Here is a 10,538-nt window from a genome sequence, read left to right as displayed (position 1 = left end):
CACAGAGGGTTGAAATCCATCAAAAGTGGCGATTAATTCAAAAGATGAACTTTAACTTTAATAACCGTATTTGGTACAGGGTGAAAGAAGATAAAATTCTACATCACTACATGCCAAAATAAAAGTTCTTAGTTGTTTACTTTATTTGCAGTGTGTCTTCAAAGTTCAATAATTATTATTATTTTTGCGCGCATTGGTTAAAAGTGAAAATTTGCATATTTCCAGTGATAATTTTTTTAATTAAGACTTCTAAAAGTGAAAATTTTATAATGGAGCCGTCTACTTCAGGTATTTGAGCATATGATAAATATTTGTTTGTTTAGATAAATGTTTTGGAAATATTGCAAAAAAATATAAGGAAATTGCTCCAAAAATGAGGTATTTTTGATGTTTGCATTGGATTTCAACTGAATTATCGGTGAAACTTGGTAAAACTGCTTATATTTTCTTAAAATATGAAGTTTCAGCTTATAAATTCCAAAACATCTTTTTGCCTTTTTGTTGCATTTTTTGACTTATTAAAGAATTTGTAAAATAACTCCAGTCGCTAAAAATATATATGAAAAAATAAAACAAAGAAAAAATCACTTTGACCTTATTAGCTTTTGTCTTTATATTCCGTTTAGTATTTGTTATTGTAGCTACTGAGTGTACAGTTTATTATTGGCAAAGCTAAAAAATAAATCACACGCACTCACGAAAAAAAAATTAATTAATTAATTCCAAATTACTTACAAAGCTTCGTAAGCTAACTGAAGAATCTCAGGAAGCCAGAAATAAGGACTCCAAAAGGTATAGGGAGCACTTTTCCCGTAAATTCAGTCGGGAAAATACAATAGAAGACGTCTTTAATAGATTTCTTCAGTTCAGATCCATTTATTTCGAGCAAGAGGAAGAGTTGCAAAATGAAAATGCAGCAAATGCCTCAGACTGCATTGGAGTTACTTATTCTTACCCAAAATGAAAATGATAATGGTGACGAAGATGATGAAGATAATGAAGATGCAGATTATGTTAACGAATTGTATGATGATTAAGAAGAAAATTATTATTATTAAGTAAATTAATTTTATAATGGTTGTGAAGTAAATGATGATTATGAATACTTTTAAAATTAATGAAATGAAGTAAATAAAAAAACCGTACAATTATATTTTTTTAATTATTTTTTTCCTTTAATGGTTGTTTGTTTTATTTTTATACTATGTTTTTTTTATGAATATTGATCAATAAGATATAATAATATTTTCTAATGTAATTTTTTTAAAATATGTGGAATTACGGAATTTGAAGAAAAAAATCGGATTTTAATTTAAAATTTTGGGCATATAAATACAGATTAAATATTTATTAATTATTATTTTTTTTCTAAAAGCACATTAAGTAGGCTCTAATTTTCAATTGCATTTTCATAATTTATCGTTTTTCTTTGAAAAATTACAGCGAAAATTGTGATATAAGACCACTTTTTCCAAAATACAAAAAGGCCATAAAAGATTAAAACAACAATTTTTAAAATTTTTGTTGTTGTTTCTAGTTATGCCTTTTTATGTATTTATGACTATCCATCAATAAAAAATAACAATATTTTAAAATTACGGCTTTCCTGAATTAATCGCCACTTTGCCTACCGCTCAACCCACTGTGCGTCGCCTCAAGTTTGGGGAACTACTTCATCTGGGATTTGGGACACATTTTCCTGGGGGAAACGTCACGGAAAAACGGTTTTGTTTTGTTTTAATTTTTAATTGAGATCACTTTAGTCATGGAATTGCTGATTGATAAACCAAAATTAATTGATTCAATTAAAAGTTTAATTATATTTTGTGATTGTATTATGTTTGAAAAAAATTATTTAAATCAATTAAACTTTTTTTCCCAAAATAAATTAAATGTACTGTTCGATATCATTTCGGAATTATATAGATTCCAAAAACTTGACACATTTGGTATCATTTCGTGTCTTCTGTATACCAAATTATAGTTTAATAACATTGCTTTTTACAAAAACTTTATGGGAATCTCAGTCCATTGTCCATAACAAAGTCAGTCTACTTCAATCGTATAATGGAGAGTACAACAAAATTCATATTCAATTTCTTTGATATCCATAACTTCTATTTGCTTGCCCTTTAACTGAATGAAAATAAAATAAAAAGAAAATCTTTTATTAAATTGAAGATAGTAAACACAATTGTTTTCGCCTTGTCAAAAAAAAAAAAAAAAATAGTCATAGATGATGGACAAGTCTTTGCCTTCAACATTCCGATGTTCAGTCTTGTGGCTAGGCATTGCCTTCTGTAAGTTCATTGCAATGAAAACTTTTGCCTGTGAATAATTCCTTTTTTTAATGGAATTTGTTATTCGCGTTTTTTTTGTTATTTTTTTTTGTTTATTTTCTGACATTGTTTGTAGACATTTATTTCGATTGTTGGTGAGATTATGTTATTTGATTTTATAAATGTTTGGTGGTATACAAATACCATGAAAGCATTTATAAGTGCTCTAGAAAAACAAAATTCTGCAGACATTGTTTGCCATTTAATTTTTATACCCACCACCATAAAATGGTAACGGGGGTATAATAAGTTTGTCATTCCGTTTGTAACACATCGAAATATCGATTTCCGACTATATAAAGTATATATATTCTTGACCAGGGAGAAATTCTAAGACGATATAAGCATGTCCGTCTGTCCGTCTGTCTGTCTGTCTGTTGTAATCACGCTACAACGTTCAATAATGGCGCTATCGTCCCGAAATTTGGCACAGATTAGTTTTTTGTTTGCAGGCAGGTCAAGTTCGAAGATGGGCTATATCGGTCCAAGTTTTGATATAGTCCCCATATAAACCGACCTCCCGATTTGGGGTCTTGGACCTATAAAAACCGTAGTTTTTACCAGATTTGCCTGAATTTGGAAATCTAGAGGTAGTTTGGGACCATAAAGAGGTGTGTCGAAAATGATCCGTATCGGTCCATGTTTTAGTATAGCCCCCATATAGACCGATCTCTCGATTTTGCTTCTTAGGCGTCTAGAAACAGTATTTTCTATCCGATTTGTCTGAAATTGAAAATCTAGAGGTATTTGAGGACCATAAGGAGGAGTGTCGAAAATTGTTCGTATCGGTCCATGTTTTGATATAGCCCCCATATAGACCGATCTCCCGATTTTGCTTCTTGGGCGTCTAGAAACTATATTTACCATCCGATTTGCCTGAAATTGGAAATCTAGAGGTATTGTGGGACTATAAAGAGGTGTGTCGAAAATGGTTCATATCGGTCCATTTTTTGGTATAGCCCCATATAGACCGATCTCCCGATTTTGCTTCTTACGCGTCTAGAAACAGTATTTTCTATCCGATTTGTATGAAATTGAAAATCTAAAGGTATTTTGGGACCATAAAGAGGTGATGGCACAGATTAGTTTTTTGTTTGCAGGCAGGTCAAGTTCGAAGATGGGCTATATCGGTCCATGTTTTGATATAGCCCCCATATAAACCAACCTCCCGATTTGGAGTCTTGGGCCTATAAAAACCGCAGTTTTTATCCAATTTGCCTGAAATTGAAAATATAGAGGTATTTGAGGACCATAAAAAGGTGTGCCGAAAATGGTTCTCATCGGTCCATGTTTTTGTATAGCCCCCATATAGACCGATATCCCGATTTTGCTTTTAGGGCTTCTAGAAACTATATTTACCATCCGATTTGCCTGAAATTGGAAATCTAGAGGTATTTCAGGATCATAAAAAGGTGTGCCGAAAATGGTGCTCATCGGTTTTGATATAGCCCCCATAGAGACTGATTCCCGATTTTGCTTCTTGGGCTTCTAGAAACTATATTTTCTATCCGATTTTCCTGAAATTGAAAATGTAGAGTTCTTTTGGCACCATAAATAGGTGTGCCGAAAATGGTGCCCATCGGTCCATTTTTTGGTATAGCCCCCATATAGACCGATCTCCCATTTTGCTTGTTGGGCTTCTAGAAACTATATTTACCATCCGCTTTGCCTGAAATTCTTGAGCTACAATAAACTGTATTTATTACATGATTTGCCTGAAATTCGAAATCTAGAGGGATTTTTAGACCACAAATTGAGGTATATCGGTCCATTTTTTGGTATAACCCCCCCCATATAGACTGATCTCTCGATTTTTACTTCTTGGGCGTCTAGAGACTATATTTTCTGGCCGAAATGAAAATCTGGAGGTATTTTAAGATCACAAATATGTGAGTAGCAAATGGTGCCTATCGGTCCATGTTTTGGTATAGCCCCCATATTCACCGATTTCCCGACTTTATTTCTTGGGCTTCTAGAATCCGTAGTTTTTATCCGATTTGCTGGAAATTAGTAATCTATAATAAAATTTTAAACAAACGAAATTTCTTTTCCTTATAAAGTGTTTTCGTTTATTCAACAATTGTCTCTAAAATTTGTGTCAAAAGAAAACTTTGCTTGTCTAAAATTACGTTTCTCAAAAAAGAAAACACGTCTTTCAGGGTATAGCAGGCGCACTGATCATGAAAATTGCTTCAAACTGAAAGTAAAAGTTCCAGATTTTACTCATCGTATTTAAGTAAATGCGGAAAAATCTACAGATTTAAGATTTTAAATCAAGGCGTAATTTCAACATATACACGATATGTTTATATTTTCTCTAAAACTCAAACAAACTTGGTTCTCATAAATCCAGAATCTTATCTGGTCTTCATAGGTAGAATCTTTAAAGTTTGTCTTCGGGAGCTGGCTCGTTTGGGAGAAGATTTGTCATCAAACCCCCTACAATTCTATATATTATCAAGTAACCCACAACGACGAGGAGTTTTCATAGTAAACTATTATACTTGAGTCATGGTGGTGGGTATTTAAAATTCGGCCCGGCCGAATTTACTGCTGTGTATACTTGTTAAATGTTAAAATTTGAATTTAATATTTTTGGATTTTGTATTTATTTTGATGCGGCTGCCGGAAATATTCTTGTTGATTAGATTAGGAAAGGTTTACCAAATTCATAATGGAAACCAAATCATACTGTCCTACTCTTTCTTATAAAACAAACAAAAAAATAATAACAAAATATAAATGTACTATCTTCTGCAAAAACTCAATTTTTCATAATAACAAATAAATTCACATTTTTTGTGTAAAAATAAAATATTGTTGTTTTTTTTTCAAATATAAATTTATATTCTCATCCTTTCATCAAAACTATCAAAAAACTATCAATTCCTTTATATTTGACTAATATTACCATAATTTGTTTAAAATTTGTTTGTAAATGTTATAGACAATGATTTATGCTTGCTTAGGTCGAAAGTTGTAATTGGCAAATATTTATATTTGTGATAGAAGCAATAAGGGAATTGGCGTATGAAATTGAAATGGCAAAAGAAACCAAAAAAATAAGACAAACGAACAAAAAAATTCTTTGGGAAATATCCGCAAGCTATAACACTTGAATTTGAGTCATGAGATTTTATTTCTTAAATGTACAAAAAAGAGGGGGTATGTTTACCCTCCAACTATTAGTGTGGAAACTATGAATACATAGATTATGAATAAGAGTAAATTAAATCTAAGAGATTGTGTATATTACAATAATAAAATTCAAGCAGCATACGAAGCAAAAAAAAAAAATCTACAAAATAACCGCAAAAAGCCAAGAACAAAATAATTGCAAAAACCATGAAGAAGAGCAAAAACAAAAAACACAAAAACAAAACAAACCTGTAGACAAAAGCAATATCATCCCATATTCATACCTCCACGTTCAATAATGATGATAAAACAATATATTAATAATGATGTGGTAATTTTTACATGATTACATAGACAAAACCTCAAACTAACCAAGTTAGTAGAGAAGAGAGCATAAAAAAATATCAAAATAATTCAATAAAACCAACAAAATTAATTCATATATGTTCGATGTATGCTTATTAAAGCTCCTCATCGAGGGTCATTCTATAAATCGAGCAAAATTCTTTATTCTCCAGACATAGCTCAAATACAATGGCATCATTAATTGATGTTCCTTTGAATTGAATGAAGTTTAATTTATTCGCATTAAACTGAAATTGGCGCCCAACGTAGAGGCACAGCGGTCTAGTAAATTGAATTTTATGTTTTTGTGTCGTTTAGATATGTGAATGATAAATGATATTATTAGTTTGATATTTTAACACCTTGAATTAAGGAATTTGCAAGGCGGGTGCAGTTTGTTTTTTTTTTGTTGGAAAAAAGTGAATCATATATGCTGAAATTTGTTTAACCATATAAAGAATTTTAGAGTAATCTTTGAAGAAAAAGGTCATTAGAACAAAAGTTTTGTTAGTTCTTCATTATATAAGTAAAGAGTTTATTTGAATTAATATGCATCGGGGAATGGTATAATAGATAATTATAAATTAACGAAGAGTCAGAGTCGAGGTGAGCCATCTACGAGGAGGTCAATTAAGTGAGCCCCTAGGAAGGTAGCGCCACATGAATCTTTGGACTAAGAAAGGTAACTCCTTGTTTTACATTTCCTATGGTCAGACACCCAAATTATGTGAATATCATACTGCTCAGTCATTTTGATTTATCTGGGTGGTATCCTTTTCGAGTTTATGAACACAGGGTTTAAGGATTTGATTACAGGTTGATTATTTGATTAAATATAATACAACGTTTCCCTCTACCACTCTTATCGCCATCATTTCATGTCGAGAAATACTACAATGATTGTTAGATTAAGTTCTACGAGCACGGTTTCTAATCGAGCCAAAAGTAATCTACCAAAATGTGGAGAAAATTCTACAAAAAAACTACCAAACAAATCTTCTACAGAAAATTTTGTCACAATTTTATTTCTGTAGAAAATTTTGTCAAAATTTTATTTCCATAGAAAATTTTGACTAAATTTTATTTCCATAGAAAATTTTGTCAAAATTTTATTTCTATAGAAAATTTCGTTCAAATTTTATTTCTATAGAAATTTTTGTCAAATTTTTATTTCTATAGGAAGTTTTGTCAAAATTTCATTTCTATAGAACATTTTGTCAAAATTTTATTTCTATAGATAGTTTTTTCAAAATTTTATTCCTATAGAAAATTTCGTTCAAATTTTATTTCTATAGAAAATTTTGTCAAAATTTTATCTCTATAGAAAATTTTGTCAAAATTGTGTTTCTATAGAAAATTTTGTCAAAATTTTATTTCTATAGAAAATTTTGTCAAAATTTTATTTCTATAGAATATTTTGTAAAAATTTTATTTCAATAGAAAATTTTGTCAAAATTTTATTTCTATAGAACATTTTGTCAAAATTTTATTTCTATTGAAGCGTTTGTTAAAATTTTATTTCTATAGAAAATTTTGTTAAAATTTTATTTCTGTAGAACATTTTTTCAAAATTGTATTTTCATAGAAAATTTTGTCACAATTTTATTTCTATAGAAAATTTGTCAACATTTTATTTCTATAGAAAATTTTGTCAAAATTTAATTTCTAACGAAAATTTTGTCCAAATTTTACTTCTATAGAAAATTTTGTCCAAATTTTACTTCTATAGAATATTTTGTCAAAATTTTATTTCTATAGAACATTTCGTCAAAATTTTATTTCTATAGAACACTAGCGTAACCCAGCCCGCTTCGCTGCGCCTTCCGAAGCATATTTGGAGGAATGTTTTGCGTTAACTTAGTCAACTATATCCTTCGTGCTGAAAACAAAATCGAAAAGATTTGAATTCTTTTAAACAAATCGGACTACTTGATTTTTCGTTTATAGGTACAAATACGGCGGGAGAGAGTGTACCTTCTTCTATATTTCTTGTGAATTTTAAGTGTGGTTTGTCAAGGAAAGGTATCCTTCTCTTCAACATATCTGAAAATTAAGCACTATATTATAATAACATACAAAGAATTACTGTTTCCCATCCAATAAATCGGAAAAAGCAAAAATAGTAAAACATTTTACCACATTAACATTTGCTAAAATGTTGGAAAATGATGCACCCTCTACGTTAGCTGCCAATTTCATGTAAATTTAAGTTCTTTACTAAGAAGAAGTCTGGCAGAAGCCTGTGCAAAAATTACAAAATTATGTACCGAGTTCCCATTTACGGACAACCCTCTACTTTCAATGTAAGAAAAAAAAAACGGACAAAAGGGAACCCTCCCCCTACCTTCGCTCCACTCCGACCTGATATCGGAATATCACGTACCCTTTTTCACAACCACTCAATGGTCCCTATAAAGTCTATCGAAGTAAATCAACAAAGTTTATATCAATTTTCCCCTTCCCCAACCAGATATCGAAAAATCATATACTAATTTAAAAATCATGTATAAATTTAATCACCTCCTCCCACGTTCCCTGTAAATTTCAAGTAGATCGGCGATGTTTAAATTTTGGTCTATTGTTTTAAAGAGACGTCACTTTCCCCGATACAATATCGACAAACACCGTAGTGAATAGCACCCCTAACCTTCCCTGAAAATTCTTGAAACTTTCCTTCAAGTGTGGGACAAGGAAGGTTGCCTCTTCGTTCATAACCTTCCCCCACTGCCTATGTAAATTTCAAGAAAACTTAAGAATTGTTGTTTTTTTTGCAGTTTTAGAGGAGGACCTCCTCCCCGACTAAATACCGAAAAGTGATGTAGCGTATCTTTTGTAAACGTCCCAGAAAATGTCAAGCAAATTATAAGCCTAAAAGGGCTGCCTCTCTTCCGTCCAAATTTCACAAAATCAGGTATCAACTATTAATATCGTAACCTCTCCCCAGTCCTCTGTAAATTTCAAGTAACTCGGTAAAAGTTTAATTGTTTCTCTGTATGTACTTAAGAGAAGCGGATGTCTCCCTATGCCCTTTTATTTTTATTAAAAAATCAAGAACCTGATATAAATTTCATAACCCATTTTTTCCGTAAAATTTCAGTCGGGGGAGTATAGTTTTGTTTGTACTTTCAAACAAAAAAATTCGGTCCCCCTCCCCGACCAAATATCGAAAAATAATGTAGCGGATTTTTGTCTAGATGCCAAACCCAACATTCAATGAAAATTTCAAAGCAAATCGCATAACTTTGTTCCAAGTTTCAAAAAGTAGGGCAAGGGGGAGGTCCCCTCCCCATCCACATATGAAATCATCGGGTACCCCATATTAATTCCATAACCTCACCACATGTTCTCTGTAAATCTCAGATAATTTAGAGAGTTTTAGTTTTTTCACTGTACTTAAAAGAAAGGAACATACAAACAAACAATCAAACAAACAAACAAATAAACAAACATAGATTGAATTTTATATATATAGATAGATTTTGTCAAAAATTTATTTCTATTGAAGCGTTTGTTAAAATTTTATTTCTATAGAAAATTTTGACTAAATTTTATTTCCATAGAAAGTTTTGTCAAAATTTTATTTCTATAGAAAATTTTGTCAAAATTTTATTTCTATAGAAAATTTTGCCAAAATTTTATTTCTATAGAAAATTTTGTCCAAATTTTACTTCTATAGAAAATTTTGTCCAAATTTTACTTCTATAGAATATTTTGTCAAAATTTTATTTCTATAGAAAATTTTGTCAAAATTTTATTTCATTTATTTCTATAGAAAATTTTGTCAAAATTTTATTTCTATAGAAAATTTTGTCACAATTTTATTTCTATAGAAAATTTTGTCCAAATTTTATTTCTATAGAAAATTTTGTTCAAATTTTATTTCTATAGAAAATTTTGTCAAAATTTTATTTCTATAGAAAATTTTGTCAAAATTTTATTTCTATAACGGCCATTTTCATGTATCTCCGTTAGTCTTTAACTCCCAGTTAGCAGAAAGTAAAACCGAAAAAAAAATGTTGTCAAAATTTTGTTTTTGTAGAAAATTTGTCAAGATTTTTTTTTCTATAGAAAAGTTTGTTAAAATTTTATTACTATAGAAAATTTGTCAAAATTTTATTTCTATTGGAAATTTTGTCCAAATTTTACTTCTATAGAAAATTTTGTCCAAATTTTACTTCTATAGAATATTTTGTCAAAATTTTATTTCTATAGAAAATTTTGTCAAAATTTTATTTCTATAGAAAATTTTGTCACAATTTTATTTATATGGAAAATTTTGCCACAATTTCATTTCTATAGAAAAATTTGTCAACATTTTATTTCTATAGAAAAGTTTGTCAAAATTTTATTTCTACAGAAAATTTTGTCAAAATGTTATTTCTATGGAAAATTGTCCCAAATTTTCATTTCTATAGAAAAATTTGTCAACATTTTATTTCTATAGAAATTTGTGCCAACATTTCATTTCTATAGAAATTTGTGCCAAAATTTTATTTCTATAGAAAATTTTGTCAAAATTTTATATCTATAGAAAATTTTGTCAAAATTTTATTTTTTTAGAAAATTTTGTCAAAATTGTATTTCTGTAGAAATTTGTAAAGTAGTTAGTTGGAGAGGAATAAATTGCAAATATATATACTGAAAGGAGAGGTTTCTTTTCTGAGGATCGAAATTTTAAACAAATTAAATTTTCTTTTGATGCTAAAAATTTTTTCT

The sequence above is a fragment of the Haematobia irritans genome, chromosome 5, assembly GCF_050003625.1.
Source record: "Haematobia irritans isolate KBUSLIRL chromosome 5, ASM5000362v1, whole genome shotgun sequence".
Lineage (NCBI taxonomy): Eukaryota > Metazoa > Arthropoda > Insecta > Diptera > Muscidae > Haematobia > Haematobia irritans.
Note: the sequence above shows the minus strand (reverse complement) of the source record.